This window comes from Nelusetta ayraudi, unplaced genomic scaffold (assembly GCF_046127955.1).
Source record: "Nelusetta ayraudi isolate G7.1 ecotype Tasmania unplaced genomic scaffold, CSIRO-AGI_Nayr_v1 ptg000007l, whole genome shotgun sequence".
Lineage (NCBI taxonomy): Eukaryota > Metazoa > Chordata > Actinopteri > Tetraodontiformes > Monacanthidae > Nelusetta > Nelusetta ayraudi.
The window spans coordinates 4,987,769-5,004,644 of NW_027466057.1; the positions used below are offsets into that span (position 1 = coordinate 4,987,769).

General features: G+C 46.9%; 1 protein-coding gene across 3 annotated transcripts in view; it reads left to right on the forward strand.

Annotated features, from left to right (window-relative positions):
* The first annotated feature begins 905 nt into the window (after window positions 1-905).
* The window catches only part of luzp1 (leucine zipper protein 1), a 43,523-nt gene continuing 27,552 nt past the window's right edge, over window positions 906-16,876 (forward strand). For 2 of the 3 annotated variants that reach the window (XM_076018002.1, XM_076018003.1), the window contains exon 1: window positions 906-1,275. The gene's annotated coding sequence lies outside the window, so the exon portion shown is untranslated. Of the gene's footprint in view, window positions 1,276-11,406; window positions 11,504-16,876 lie in introns of those variants that run through there. The other variant, XM_076018005.1, reaches the window with a different exon arrangement.

The window sequence follows — 16,876 nt, forward strand, 5'->3', positions numbered from 1 at the left end:
CTTTTAAGTACTATGGTTCCCGTATAATTACATTGCTCCATAAAAACAGCTTATTCCCGACCACAGGAACAACACAGGATATTTTATAGCCTTTACAGTCAGCTTTCAGGTTCAACCAGCACATCAATGTTGCTGAAATTTAATTTACAGTGTACGCGTCAGTATTTTTACCTAAAATGTATGTTAGAGACTCCTGAAAGCGGATTAGGCCACTGAAGGGAATATGATGCATGTGGTACTTGATTTCATATTCAGGGATTCACAATCTTGATGCTCATGAGAGCAGGGGTGGAGCTACGTGGTCGGCAGTGGTGGCCGGGGCCACCCCATATCGAGGGTAATAATCTGACAAAAGGCCTTTTACTTCCACACTAAAGCATCTCAAGTCATATCTTTGTTGACTGACAGTATTTTTCATTACTGGCTTGATGATTGGCCTGGATTTATTATATTATTAATTTTTAATGTAACCACAAATTGTAACAGGTCGACTGTTATGAGGCCACGATAAAAATAAAATAAAAAAACATTTACTAAGTACAGTAACAATTACAATAAAAAAATAAAAAAAATAAAAATAAAAAAAAAAACAGCAACGTTGACATTTCAGGTATCTACTTCATATGTATTGCCACCCCTGTGTGAGTCATGATCTCACTTTGTGGCCACCCCAAGGAAACATTTCTGTTTCCGCCACTGCATGAGAGTCGCTTTAATATTCCCGAATGATATGTGCTGCTGTGCAGTATAAATAGATGTTGGTTTGAGCGCGCGCACAGAAAAAGGTGCATTGACTCAGAATAGCGCTGTAGAAAGTATACCGGGACTCTGCTTGGATCCATTCCTCCCCACCAGCCTGACTGCTGTGTGGGGGAGAGAGGCGGGACCTCTGCGCGGGGAAGGGCGTTCTCTTTGCGGTCAGACCGGGCAGAGTCATCCCGAGGGGTGGGTCCTCCGGCAGCGGAGAAGGAAAACCCACCTTTTTTCATTGTTAAGGACGCGGTGGAATGTGATGGTTTGATCTCATACGAGCGCAAGGGAGGGGGATACCCGAGAGGAAAGAACCGACGAAAGTGATCTTTCGGCAGTACGAGAAAGAAGAGGACGAGCGGCGCCCGCACAGAGCCGCGCCGCGGGCCTCCCGGAGCCGCCGCTTGTTGTGTCCGCCCGTGGATGAACTTGTCCCCGCCGTGTCCCGCGTAAGAGACGTTCGAACTTGTGGATATACCGACGCGCCGATTGTTCAGCCACCGAGCCCGAGTCGGAGCGGCAAAGGTAAAACTTTTGACTTTTTTGGCGTGTTGCGTCGCGGTGCGGTCGTGTGTTGGGTTCAAGGGACGTGGGTACTCTGAGGGGGTCGCCTCGCCGAGGGTTCCAGACCAGACAGCGGCTTCCTGAGTTGGACGCAGTCGGGACTGCAGAAGTCTGAACTGCGGCAAGGGTTTTTTTTTTTTCCCTTCTTTTTTTTTTCTCAACCCTCCTCCTTTTCCTACCCTCTCCTCCTCCACCTCCTCCTCCTCCTCCTCCTCGTCGTCGTTCTCTGCCTGTGTTGAAGCCCCGGCGAAGCATCCACAGCTGCGGCGTGAAGCCCTGGCTGCTTAAACTGCGCAGAAAAGACCGACAAAAAAAAGCCGTTACGGGATACCTGAAATCATGGATGTTTCATTTCCTCGGCTCGCGTCAACGCACGTCACAACGTCAGACTAATGTCCAGCTTATAATTTCATCTTGAACAACTGAGAACGTTTCACATTTGAGTTCTCCGTACATATAGTTCCCTACATTCATGTAATCTGTGTTTTAATACTGATGCACAATCCAACTGGGTTAGCTTTGCCTTGCGTGCCTTGCCTGCCTGCGAGTTCCCCCCTGGTTTCTCCCTCTTTCAGTAGGAATGTAAGGGTATTTCTTCAGCATGAAGTCACAGTGTTTCAGTTTCCGGTTTTAACACTATCACTTAAGCCTCCCAGACGTCCAAAGGTCACGCGTCAGCCCCCTTTCTACGCCACAGGATATAGGGGAGCATAAACATTGTTTGCATGCTTACAGTTACAGTGATGCATTGTGGGCTGTGACAGCTGATTGGTCAGAGTGCAACTCTGCATGTATGCTAGCCCCTAAAAAATGTCGGACGTTTTGTGAAAATCGCACTTCGATCATCTCGGATTGACAATAGTGGTCGCACTGTAACTTTGTTTAGCAGAGCAGGGGATGAAAAGTGTGATGTATTAAAATAGTAATAGGGATTCTACAGTAGAAAACAGTTTTGGTGGCCAAAAGGCAGTACCTCTGCTGCTATTTCTGTTTTTGTTTTTTTTTATTAATTGTGGGATTTTGGGTAGTTGGTAATCGATGGAAAGAAACTGAACCACCTGATGCAGTAGTTACTGCTTTTTTACAGGTACCTGCCTCTCAAATTACTACTTCTGCCCTTGTCTGATGCCACCAGTTTTAAAGACATAACCTCTAGCCTCCAGCTTTTGGAAATTTAACTAGGACATTTTTTTCCCCACTCAGCTTTTGTACTTTAATATGAGTCAAACCACTCACTTCTAACAAGCGAGTAAAATAGTCAGAAGTTGCTGCCCGGCTTTTGGTGAGCTGTTAAACCAACAAACGGTGAAGCAGGACTTGTTCTGTTTTGAGGCACATAACTGCTTGCTTTGCTTCACATGAGGTGTAACCCACACATGCATGTGCAAAACCAGGAGCTTGTACAATATGTGCCCTGTGCTTCCTCACAGCAACAGCAAAAGTCTAGTGTGTGCTCGTTTGTGTGTATGTGCGTGTGACGGCAGAAAGGGTAGTTGTAATGTTGGAATACTAATCTGCCAGGTGGGGCTCGTAAAGAGCAGCACAGGGAGGGACAGAGATTGAGGGGACCTGCCTTGACCTGTTTTAGACATGAAGGAGTCAAAAAACAAAACAAAACAAACAAAAAAAAACAAATCACTGATGACTTTCCAGTAAGTCTCACCCTTCCGGCCAGCTGGGATTCGTCCCAGCTGAGCTACCTAACTTGCGGCGCAGCGGCGCTTCTTACCTCCCAGAGTCCTTGCGGGCACTTGCTCTGGCCGTGTTTCCATGTTTCCACGAGTCCTGAATGATTTTGGTTGCAAAATGGTTGATTGGTCAGAAGGCTTTTTGTAGAAAGATTGCAGATCAGAAACCTTCGCAAGGCCTTCTGCAGAGTGTTTGATTTCTCCTTTCTCTTTAATAATAGTAGTGTTCCTCCACTATATCAGGTTGAGCTTTTTGCCTAAATTACAATTGATAAAACAGTTATTCAGCCTTGCTTAGCTTATATCGGATGTCCTCATGCCTTTTTTAATCCCCAAAATAACCAGGGAGATGGCAGATAAGTTGTTCCCCCCCTTTTTTGGGCAAGTAAAGCTCAAAAATGTTTGCTGAAAATGGCAGCCACCTAAAGGGGGCGTACTTACTTTTTGAGCTTGTACACTTTTTTGCACAACTGTTTCCATTATACGTTTCTGGTGTTCAGAAATCTGCATCAAAATACATGTGGGAAACCTGTTTACGGAAGGTTTGTTAGTAGTGTTAGAAAGTGGTTCCCACCATCGTGACACCCCCGCATGTGGAGAAAACATCTGCATTTTGTCGAGCCCAGCCAGAAATGTCTGGGGAAAGGGAAAATAAAATGAGAATAACAACGGAGCAAGCATCTCAAAGAGGTTTTGTTTTTCCTGACTACTGCTTGGAGTTATGCTGGTCGTACCACTGCCTCGGCTCTTTCGGTCCACCAGGTGAACACGATGGCTCGATGCAACCAGACCTCCCCGGTCCCTTGTAATGCATGCTAGAGCGATGCCAACAAGTGAAAGCAACACAAACTTTGGACTTTGCACGGTGTACTGTCCAGAGGTTGTCGCCTGCAGTAATAATTGTACCCGTCTGTCTTTTTATGACCTGGCCTTCAGCACGCATGATTGGTTTTCCACTTTGAGCAGCGACCGCCCAATGAAACTGCCTGGGCTGCTTTATGTGAAACCAAAAACTAATCATTATGGGTGTCCAATAAGGGTAATTATCAGACTGAACAGTGGACTTGGGGATTATGGAGTGGCTAAATGACTGCCCTGGGGATTAAATTAAAATATTGAGGTTTTTCTGCCTAGGAGAACCCAAACCCCTGGGAACATTGAGCAGGGTCTGTCTGACTCGGTTGTAGTGCCCCTGCCACATTACAGCCCCTACTCTCAGTGGAGGTGCTTAATTATGGCATATACAGTAAATGGTTTTGCAATTTATTGCCACACTGTTTGGACAGGTGGTGTTTTTTCCATTTATCATTCACCTGGTTTATAATCTTGATTTACAACGAGATTGTAAACTGACATAAAGTTGTAGCAAAAATAGCACAACGTGTTCCCTGATATGTATTATCTTCATCCATAAATGAAACACTATTTTGTCTAATTGAGTGCCAGAATATTTTCTAACTCAACCAACTCCAAACCAAAAGTATTCCGTCTACTGTAACCGCCATTTACTATTTAGAAGCCTGTGATTTTTTTTTGTTGTGCCTTTAATCAAAACGGATCGAGCAATTTAAGTGCTGGTTCATTCCAAATTAGGTAAATGACATTTAAAAAAAAAAAGAAGAACAGTGCCTACGCGTCCTTGAGGTCTTTGATAGTTCAGATAACATTTAGACCGGATGCTGTTGGTGGTAGTTATTATTAGTTTAAGGCTCAGGGCATCCTTGAAATAGTACAGTTGTTCTCTCGCAGGCTCATATTAAAGCCCACACACAGCTTGTGTACCCTTTGTGGTGTGTGTGTGTGTGTGTGTTGTATGTGTGTGTGTGTGTGTGTGTGTGTGTGTGTGTGTTTTGCACTAATGCAATAATAGGCTCAGCATCCGGGACAGCGGCTGCTGTTGACAATTCGCAGGCCAGCTGTAGTCACTGTCTGTCTATCAGCAGGCTTGCAAGAGGGCGGCTTAGTAACACAAAGATGCACAAATCAGACTGCGAACGCATCAAGTGTTTCTGCGGCGTGCGTGTGTTTTACAGAGGTGGGAAAAGCCCCAAATCCTCTCTTGGTCAATCACGCGGTCGTTTTACAGAAAATAATTTTGGTTCTCAGGCTAAACCTAAAGTTCCTCCCGGACTTGTGGGCCCAGAACGTGTTTGGATTGGAAACATTTGCACGACTGCTGCTGTCTGATTTTGCTCTCCATACATTTCAGTCGAACTGGTTAAAACTGCGGCATGCTGACCACGTAGACCGTGAATGCATAATCGTAATAGCATGTGCTGTAGCGTGCACATGCTGCCCATGTCGAAACATTGACTTTTTTTAGACTCTCGAGAAAACATTTCACATCAATTTTGTCTTCTGCTTTTGACTATTTTGTCCCACGACTACATTTGCACATCACTTTTCTGCTTCCTACCTACCCAGCCCTCACCCACCGACCCCCAACCTCTTCCCCAACCTCTTCCATTATTCCTGGCAGCTTTCTCCAGCAGCGGTAGGCCTCTGATGGGGCAGGGCTCTGTGATTTCAGCTGGAGACCGAGCTGCTTTCTGTGTGCATAATTTTAGGATTGTTGTGTGTGTGTGTGTGTGTGTGTGTGTGTGTGTGTGTGTGTGTGTGTGTGTGTGTGTGTGTGTGTGTGTGTGTGTGTGTGTGTGTGTGTGTGTGAGTGAGTGCGTGCATGCGTGACTGGGAGTCAAAGCAATTTGGCCCTGCGCTATTGCCAGCCGTGTCATTCTGTCATCAGATACTAAACGCTGCGAGTGTCAATCACTCAGCGAGCTACAGGCACAAGTACATCCCAGCGCTAAGTGTTCACACGGACCGCCTCAGGCGCTCATTTATTCACACACACACACACACACACACACACACACACACACACACACACACACACACACACACACACACACAGAAGAGCCATGTGCTCTCACTCTCGAGAGCTCTACATCAAAGCAAGAGTTAACTCTTTTTTTTTTTTTTTTTTACAGCTTTTTTTTTCTGCCTGCGTTGTGAGTATGAATCCGGACTCTAAAGTGTGCCAAACAGCCTCCTCATTACCAGACCCTGCCCTGGGCTTTCTGTCCGCCGCACTGGCCTGGCGTGGTCACTCACTGAGACCTTTGCCATCCTATTGTGAGGCAGGTGACCGTGAGCCAACCGTTTCATCACGGGACATCTGCAGTAATGACGCAATTGCAGACCCCACGTGGCCTTTCTGCGTCCGGTCCCACTTTCTCCAACTAATGTTTTTGTAAGTACTGCGGACTAGGGATGTTAACAATTAAGCAATTATCGATTTGTTGTCGATTAAGAATTTAATCAATTAGATTAACTTAGTTGCAATTAATTGAAATTTTTTTTACTGTGTAATGGCAAGAAAGAGCAATTCAACTGTAGATGCTGTGATGGTCATAATACACCTGGAACAAGTTACTTTTAAAGAACTAAAAAAAAAAAAAAAATTTAAAAAAAAGTGAAAATGTGACATCTTAGAAGTCAACTTAAAGTGAAAGGATAAATGTTGAGGGTGTTTTTACTGTTCTCCAATATAAAAATGGATCGCATTGGACCTTAAAAATTATTTAAGGATTAAATAATGTGTTCCTTACACATTTTCCATTGTGAAGTTTAGGTTCTCAGGAAAAATGGCTGCTTATCAATTTATCGCTAATCAATCGATAAGCTCAGTCAACTAACGATGAATGAATTAATCAATGATTTGCATCCCTAGTGCAGACGCAAAGTGATCAGGCTTTAAAGTTGTGTTAATATTTGACTCAGCTCTCTAATGAAAACATGTTTGCGAGATCGGATGAAGAGCTTCGTCGCCAGTTGCGGCATCATTTTTTTAAAACTTGAAAGTGGATTGCACTTCAATACTTCTCCTTCCATCTGGGAAAATACTCTGAAGGAGTAACACTATCAACTTTTAAAAGGATACTTCTCTTGTGGTAACGTGAATTATTTATTACTTTTAATCATCATCAAAGCATCGGCATTCTTCTCATCATGCGGTTAGATTTACTTTCATCAACACTGTGATGAGGGCAGCCAATAGGAATTCCAGCATTTGAACTGCAGCTGTGGCTCTTAAATTTGTCCCCAACACTTTGAAGAAAATATGAATTTATATTGGAAACAATATTTTTTTTTAGATGGTCAATCTCTGCTTGACTGAACAGTGAGGATTCTCTGAGTACGAACAAACCAAACTCACATTGGAGCTTCGGCACAAAGCGATTTTTAAAAAGGTTAAATTCTAGGCGGACATTATTGACTTCCTGTTTTACACGCTCAGAGACATTTTGTGTTTTCCAATTTGCGCCAAACCGTTGGTGCTGTTGCACAGCCTGTGTAAGCGGGACTCCTGACTAGTTCACCATGCAGCCAAACTGGCTAGCCATGAGTTTCACTGACCTGTAAAAGATCTCATTGAGTTACTGGGTGGTTACATGAGCGAGCGGTTATGAAATAGGAATGTTTTGGGCAAAACAGGCTGTTGTTAACCGATAAGCTTTGCACACTTGATTGACCTGATTCACAGAAGTTGGAGGTCCATCCAGTTCATGCCAATCAAATAGCATCTCTCTCTGTTGGTGCAATTTTGCCTTGTTTAAATGAGGTTTTAGTGACATTTTTTTTGGGGGGGAAAGCCATTATCTGTATATCTTACTGGTATCTTACTGCTGGCATCCGAGATCCTTGCTGATACTGCACTACCCTCAGTGTAGGGACATTTTAAATCAGTGTCACTGCACAGCCAGGCTTTGCAGTGGTCACGGCACTTGTCAAAGTTGAGGAAAGGCACGTGTCTCTTGAAACATTTACCGATATTTAACTCAAAACCTCTGCTCCTACACTGTTCCCAGTGACACATTTCCATTTCCTTGTATTGTTTAATGTGTGTCATCTTTCTCGGCTGGGCCCAGAATCCACACTGCCAAGGAAAGGGTTGTGGGGGGCAGGTTTTACAATGCAAAATTCTCAAAGAATTATGACCAGAGGATGGAATGTGAGCATGTTAAACGTTTCAAACAATACACTCTGACATTACACAGGAAACGTCAGAGTCGCTGCTGAGTTGCTGTAGATGTCTGGGGGAACCTTTGAAGCTTTGTGAGAAATTATCTATGTTCAGTCTCAGTTCTTTTGGCTTCATGATGCTGAAGTTGTCACAAACCGATACCCCAAATGTACCCTCCCCTGTAGAGCACTGCTTGCACAACCTTTGAGCAGTTTCGGTAAAGCATGGCGTTGTATGAGGAATCCAAGTTTTTACCATACTCAGTCATTTCGAGCGACCTTATTGAATAAATATTGGTTTACAAACATCAGCTTACACACAGTTGACACTTTCACGCGTGGCCTTGAATAAATATTAGTTTTATTTCCCATCGATCATTTGAAGCAGCCGCAAACATGAAAATGGACGAGCTCCCAATGGAGCATTTTTTCACCTCCACTGGGTTTTCACGTGCTCCATCAGATGTTTATCAATCATTGAACTTCTTTAACCCAAGGCCAAGGTAGTGCGCTGTTCCCAGTGAGTGCCATCTCTTCGCTCTTTCCTCTGTCTTTCTTCCTTTTGCTGGCAGTGATGTTACGTGTCACGTTGGAAACCTTTTCACCCTGACCGCCAGCAATAAAGAGTTATTTCCTTTCCCGAAACCTGCCCGCTCCCTTCACACCCTGAGCAAAGTTTATAGCCAGGGATGTACCGGTAGCTGTTGGAGTGAATGCTGCAGGTGGCGCGTTTTCTCCCATGTTTAATCAGCAGCCCAAACTTGGCCGGCTGCCCCTGGTGGCTGGAGTTTGGACCTGGGGAAGGCAGGGTTGCTCTGCCGACGTGTTTGTGTTTTACACGCTGTCCGGGTGACGTTAAACACAGGTGTCCTCTGGCTTTTTTTTTCTTTTTTTAAACTGGTGTGGGAGTTCATTCCTGCTGGAAGTCAGCTCGGGCCTCCGATAAGTTGTTTCACAGACGCTTCATTTGTCCCCTGCACTGTGAAGTTCTTTGCAAAAGTGCTTACTCGCGGATTCTGCAGGGAGGGAGTAAGGTGCAAAAGGAAAGACAGGACAGGACTTTGACAGCGTGTAGGAGGCAGCGAGTGTGAGACGAGGAGGGGGCGGGAGGGGGTGGGAGGGGGCGACTGGGACGTTTTAACTGGGAGAAGCTGAAGTTAAGACATTTCCTGTAAATTCCTGAGCCGCGCTTTTATTTCTCCGGGTGTCTGACTCCTCGGCAGTCCGGCGTTTCCCTTCTTCCGATTGTTATCTCGTGTCTGGCTCTCGCCCACCCACGCCCCCCCCCCTTCCTCCACCCTCCCCCACATGGCCCTGAAGTATTTTTGGAAGTTAATGAAAAAAAAAAAAGTAATCCAAACCGCCTACCCTTAAAACGTCTGGGTCAACCGGGTGGAAGCTTGCGTTATTAATGTCCTGTGCGCGAGCGGGCCCATCGGTGTGCTGGCGGTGCACGGCAGAGGAATGCTGTGGGCTGGGGAGGGGGAGGCGGAGTGGGGGTGGGGGGTGGAAGGTGGGCCGGACCTCGGGTCTTGGGGAAAAGGGGAGGGAGGGGTCTGTCAGGGGCATTTTTGGCATATTTCAGGTCCATTCCAGTCTGCTTCAAGATGCTCCCCCCCCACCCCACCCTCTCTCTCCTGTTTGCGACCTGGCAGTGCAGCAGAGTGAACGGCAGGGGAGGAGAAGGAAGCGACGCGCTCGACTTCCTGTCGGCCTCGTGATGCTGGTCGCGGAAGGCCTTTTGCTTCGGGTGAAGAAGTGAAAGCCGCTTTTTAAAAAAAGACAACTCCCGCCTCTTTGCCTCCTGCCGCGGACGCAGATGTGTGATCCCAGCAGCTCCAAAAGACTGCACCAAGTCCTTCGCCCAGCAGCGGGGGTTTTGTGTGTGTCTTGGGCATCGCCGCTACGCTGTAATGAGTGTTTATACGCCGAGAGCTGCCGTGCGTGTCTTTCGGCTCTTTCCCTCCGTAGCGCTGCAGTTGGCGGCCTCCGTCCGTGGGAACCGACCCTCCAGCCTGTTATTTGCAGATGGACGGCGGAGCCGCTGGACGGAGGTCGGGTTCATCCCCGGGTCTTCGCCCTGCTTGTTTGCATTCGCAGATTCTATTTCTCGAGCTACAGTCGGCCCTCTGCGGTGACGCTACATCTCCGAAGCCGCGCTCGGGGTTCGTCTCAAGTCAAAATTCCGCCGTGTGAAACTACTACTTTGTGTTTGCGTTGGTTCGAGCGAACCCGTCCCGTCGGCACTTCCTGCTCCGCCTCTGATGCGCCATGCAGTTTTTGGGCGAGGTCCAGAGAGACGACATCAAATGTGCCAGCTGTCTCCTCCTCTCTTTTCTTTTTTTTTTTTTGCGCTTTCATGTGTCTGGCGTCTCCTGCATTTTTCATCTTGGCGGCAGCGGCGCGGACAAGGGAACCTCCTCAAATGTGACAAATTAAAAGGAAAACCTCCTGGGATGAATGAGCGCTGGGGGGGAAGTTTCCGGAGCTCCGTCCAGTCCACACCTGTGGCTGATCAGGGCTCTGTTCTAAATAAATCTCTGTGCTGCCGCCTTCAAACAGCAGCCTCGTCTCTTTTTTTTCTCTTTTTTTCCCCCCTCGCCTTAACCGGGATGATCTGAGAGAATCTGTGCGACGGCGCTCTTCGGAGACAGACTCAGAAGTCAGCGGGCCCAACTGAGATGTGGGTGAACTTTCGAGCCGTTTATACTTGTGTGGACTTGCTCAAAAGTGCCGCTCGCTAATTCGCTTTTATGATCGTCCGTTACAGCGGAGCGGCAGGGCGTGTTTGTTTGCCAGCCTCATCGTATGCGACTCCAACAGTCCAGGTTTGGATGATCACGTGCTCTTAGACCGTACAAGCGACACGCACACACGCGGCCGTGTCTCCAATCCTGGGACAGCCAAGGCGGTTCTCAAAATAAAATTCCTCTTCCTGATTATTTTTCTTGTGATCAGAAAATATACACGTCCTCAGCAGGGAGGAATTTCTCAGACGCCGGCCGATCGCTCGCCTTCTACTTCTCCTCCATTTTTGACGGCGGTGCTTGTTTTCACTCGTTAGCTTTATTTTCCTGCCCTCTCCCTTCGTGCAGACGCTACAAAAATGGGCTGTTTAATGCTGCTGTCGCATTCCTGTTTTCCCTGCTTTTTTCTTCTTCTCCTTTTGATACACTTATTTTAAGCAGTGACCACTTCCCCCGCAGCCGTCCTCCCCTCCTTCATTGACCGGAGGAGTTCCTGTTCCAGGAGCTTCCGTCATTGTGGTGCTGATGCATGCAGACCCCGACTGCGAGGCTTTTCTCGCCCTCTCCTCCTTTCTTCTCCGCTTTGCTTTAAATAGTGGAGGCGATTTTTTTTTTTTTTTTTTGGGCCTTGCGGTCCTTTTTTGTAAAAGGCATCTGAGGACCAGCTCGAGGCTGAGCCTGGTCGCCTTCTTCTCCTGCAGCTACGTGAGCCATTTCGCTGGGGACTTGGTTAGGCACCGTTGAGAAAAGTGACCCCATTACGCCCGAAGGCAAGCAAACTCTTTTTTTTCTCCCCTCGACTCCGTGAATTAGCGCACTGTTTCAGGAATCCGACCGAGTTTGAAACGCTGTGACTCAAGCGAGACATCCCCACCGTAAGCCAAACAAACTCTCCAGTCATTTCGCTCGCGCAGAAACACCCTCAGCGAGTCATCGGCTCCTCTTTGGTGGTCCGTCTCCTCTCCTCTCCCCATCCATTTATTATTCCATCCGTGTGTGTCTCCCACTTGACAAATGTTTTGCGCTGAATGTCTGGCATATGGGCACACACACACACACACACAGAAAGCAGTGTATAAGCGTATAGGATTGCTGGCTCGCGTCGTCACATTTAGACCCGCAGGGATCCAATAAAACGCCGCAGAGTCCCTGAGTGGCTCATTTGTGCTCTGTGGAACTTTTCGGAATACCAGACATATTTTATTATCAGGCCCTCAGCCAACTCCCTTTCCTTCTTTTCCTTTTTTTCTTTTTTTTCGCTATAAACCGTCACCGGTCTTGAACCCCCGTCCCCGTCCCCTCGGCTTGGCGGATGTGATTCCTTCACGTTGGGCTGAGAAGCAGTGGAGTGAACCTGAACCCGGTCCAGTCCAGCCGAGGTGGAGGTCTTGGTCTCCAAGTGTGTGTTTACATGTGCGAGCCCTCCTCGTGCTGCTTGTGTTTTGACTGCCAGGCCAGATACGGGTGCTGCACCCGCTCACAGTGACCTCCCACCTGGACAGAAAGTTTTTTCACCTCCACGTTCTCAGCCTGCCCGTCATGCATGTTTGGCCCCCTGTGTCTCAATTTCTTAGGAATCCAATCCCACACACACACACACACACATACACTCACCATTTAACCTTCCAGGTGCCTCCATCGTCACTCTCTCTCCCTCCTCCTCCCTCTCTTTCTCTCTGCCTCCACCCGCCTCCGCCTCCCTTGTCTATCTCTAGGTACAGGCTGCGCAGAAGAATGCATTAAATTAGTGCTTTATCTCCCCTGCCAGCCTGCCGCATCTGCGTTCCCGAGCTGCGCCAAGTATTTGAGACACAATTGACCTTAAAAGGAAACAATGGCGGCCCTATCAATTCTGCTCCGCCAGTCAAGGAATGGGCCCCGCTTGCCGCATGGGCAGGGTCCAGTGTACACAACACGAGGAAGTGTTCCGAAAGTGAACTTTTCAAACCACAGGGAAAGTTGGTGCAGTTTGTCTTGTTATGGGTGGATGTTGTTTGTTCAGAGCCTTGGCTATTTTTTTGACCACTCGCTCACGCTCCATGAGCTAGATATGCGCCAGTCTGTTTAATGGGTAATTGAAAGGAGACGTGTAAAAAAATTCAGCTTGCTGGACTTCAGGAAAAACTCGTTCTGGGGTTTGCGCAGAACTTTATTACAGCTCTGATGTTCCCTTTGTGAAGGCCAGAGTGGTCACATAGTCACTTCAATTCATGTGAATATTCTGTACCTTCTTTCGGACCAGTAAGAAAACCAAGACAACAAACATAACGACAAATAGACACTACTCGATGCTAACGATAACACAGCCTGCTAATATGGCAGCCAAAGTTATCATTAATGAAGCAATTCATCACTGGACAATGTCTACAAAACAGGGTTGTACTTTTTTTCTGGCTACAACCGCAGCTAATTGAGGACATGCAGGGAACCGGTTTGTTTTGGTGTGCAAAAAGTACAAAACTACGGCATCTAGTGGTGAGGCAATATAGGATGTAATCCCAATTTAAATGTATTCAGTCACTTACATAGTGCTGCTTGATTGTCCTATTGTTGCTATGCTACCAGACATATTTTCCATCCCTTTGTGTTTAATTACATTGCTTTCAATGGCAAAATTACTTATGAAGTCCTTACATAAGCTTGTTGCGCCACTTATAGCTAACGTTTATCGAGTTTAGCACGTATATTTTGTTGAAACACAGCTTATAATTAGATTAGCAAGGTGGCCCTTGGGTATTTTAAGAGACGGCCTTTAAAGTCAAAGGCACACGGCCCAGTTTCTGTTGGAACTTTGTGATTACACAGAAATTCCCCCTTTGTTGAGTTCAAACAGATGAGCGGCCGATTGTTCATTTGCCTGGTATGCGGGCCAGGACGTTCTCATGCTGCCTTCTGCTCAGTGAGCCAACAAAGGTAGCGAGTGCTGCGCGACGTCTCAGTGCCAGTTGTCGTGTTACAGTCGCGGCGTTGGCGTTGTCTGCGCAGTCAGCAGCAAAGGCATGTGAATGCCTCAGGTGTTGTTTGTGGAGCAGGGAGGACCTTTAAAGTCAACAGATATCGGGGCAGGTTCGGCAAGTTTGCGCAGCGCTGTGAGGGCACGCTGATGATTTTTTCCGCATGTGACAGCTCGTCGGCTCTCAGACGGAATGCCCCGCCCACTCTGCCACTTGGCCCGAGCTGCTAGAGATGCGGGAGGAATCCCGTCCTAGACTTCGCTGGCTCAGAGAGAAAAATCCATCCCTCGGCCTAGTTTTTCTCCACCACTGTCGCCTCCTCCCCTCCTCCTCCTCCTCCTCCTCCGCCAGCTCCTTCTGTTGGCTACTCTCTGTGTCTCAGCTTCCTGCGTCTCACCATCTCTCTCTCTCTCTTCACTGTCTGGAGTCTCTCGCTCTTTTCCCCACCCGTCTCTGCCGCTCCTCTTTCTCCAGGCATCCTGTTCACTGTGTTTGATTTGGGCATTCCTTTCCTCCCCAGGCAGACAAAACAACCCCAGACCTCTCAGAACTGCAACCCCCAGTACACACACACACGCACACACGCACACACGCACACACGCACTCCCCTCCGCTAATCACACACAGGAAATGGGCTCCCATGCAAACGAGGCCCGCCTGGCGAGTTGAACCCAGGATGGAGTTTCAGGCCTTAAAACTTTCTCCGGTAGAGGAAATTGAACATGATCTTTCTCCTCTTCTTCTTCACTGTAGCTCGAGCTAACATGGCTCATGTGCCCCAATTGTTTTTTTTTTTAATTCTCTTACTGTTCTCAAACTTTTTTGACATGAAGATCCAGAACCAAGTTCCTGAATGCTGTTTGCCCCCCAACTTCCCCCCAAAAATACATATATATGTTAACCAGCGACCACTTGCAATACTACTGATGAAAAAAAAAAAATCCTGGATGTTTGCCGAAATGTTTAATGGTTAAAAGTGCCAAATCAAAAGCCTTCTCTGATTACTTATCAACAGCCCATGCCCGTGCAACCATAATCAATTACTGCATGTAACTCGGAAAACATCTTGCACTGATTAACTCATTTTAGCAGATACACACATTAAATATTTACACAGACTGTGGAGGATTTGTTCAGATTTCTCATGAAGCGCCGTGCTGAGCCTCCAGTTGTTACTTTTTGTGTTGTGGAAAAAAAAACAGAGCAGATTAAATTCCAGCAGCAAAAGTTGTTGGTGGCCATCTCACAGTGTAGGAATCTAATCCTAGTTTGTTCTATTCTCCATATCACTGTCACTTTTTAATCCAACAAGGTGCTCAGAATCTGTGGCTCATCATCGGCCCAGAAGCTTGTGTGGACAAAAAAAAAAAAAAAAAGATTAAAGGGCCAGACAGCAACTTACTGTTATCCAACACATGTTTCTGTCCTCCTGTAAATGTTTGCGCGACCTTTTTACAAATGGAACTACTTGAGATCAGTCATTCTGAAGCAGGAGTTTTCAAAACCTCACCGCACAGCTGTTTGGTGCCTCGTGCTGAAACAAACGGGGTCCAAAGCGCCGATGACTCGGCTCTCCTCTAGGCCCTAGTGGAAGTGCCAGCTCACTCCCGCTGACTGAGCGAGCGATGAGAAGGGTTAGCGCAGCTGTTGTCTGTTTGCTGCGGTTTAGGCTTTTGCTGACCGTCCGGGTCGTTTTGAAAAATTTTCGTCTGTTCCGCGTAACAAAAGCGCACATCAGAAGCGTCGTTGCTGAGCCGATGACCTGGCAGGGCCCACGTGCCGGTGATGCGCTGCTGTGTTTATGCATTTAACATGAGACAGAGCCGGTAGCAGAGCGGCGGGGGGAGGGGGGGATATCATCCCCTAAATATGATGGAAAGATGCATCAGAGCCAGAGAGCAAGAGCTGAAATGTTAACCCTCACTTACTTCAGCCCAGGTTGTTACAAAGCCCCGCTTGTTTAAAGAGTTAATGGAAATCCATGAATCAGAATTGGCATCGGAACAGTTGGTAATTATTAAATAATTTTTCAATAATTTGGCATTAATAGATGAGCAATGAGTGCGTCAGTAGAGCACCCATCCCACAACCAATGAAAATCTTCTTTGTGTGGAAAATTACTGTCAGATAATCACGCAGAATGACTTTGTCCCCCCGATGGTTGGAATGTTTGGCACCTGCCAGCGTGTTGACACACCCAGGAGTTGACTGACGGCTTCGTCTGCCAACAGCACTCGGTTCATCAATGACTTTGAATGTTTTAATATTGTGCCATACATGTGGCCATGAAACTCCCTAATTCAAAGGCCCTCTGACAATCCATCTCCTTCCTCCTTTCACTTTAAACACGCTGTTTTTGTTCTTCTTCATGATGTCACAAAGGGCCCTTGCTTTTTTTTCCTCTTCCAAACATGTGGAACATCCAACAAGGCATCATAAAACACTGTTACAATGGCAGGCTGCAACCAGACGGCTTAATATCCTGTGTTGTTTGGATATATCATTATGTGCGGCCGCTACGCTGTAGTCTGGAATGAAAACTAAAGATCTGAGCGTTGGTATAATATGTCACCATTTTAAATTGCTAAATGTTTTGCAGATTGTCCCCCCCCCCCCCCCCCCCCTCCTGTGATAAATGGTGACGATAATGATATTTGAAGTCTGGTTTCATCAGTTTTCAGTTAAAATGATTTATACCGCATCCATTTTCTTCTACGGCACCAGAAATTGGATGTGAGCAGAGCTTTTTCTTTTTCCCAGTGGTGAGATCGTTGGGACGCTGCAAGGCAAAGTTGTCAGCTTTGACAAATTGCTTTTCAAATTTGCACGTTTCCGCCTAACACAATAAACAACGCAATGAAACAACAAACAAACATCATCGGCCGATCTGCGTTTGCTCAGCAGTTAGTGTGGATGTTCAGGCTCGCCGTGCTTCTTGCACCTCACGCCCCCCAAAAAATGTAGACGGTAATAAATTTGGTGACACTTTTTTTTGTGCGTCCCGTTCGCAACTCGTAGCTCACAGAAACATTTGTCCGTTCCGCTCCCACCTCTCTCCCCCCCCCCCCCCCCCCCCCCGTTCAGTTCCCTCTACTTCCCCCTTTTATCCTTCAAATTCAGTCCAGATTCCAGCCTTAAATCTGGATTC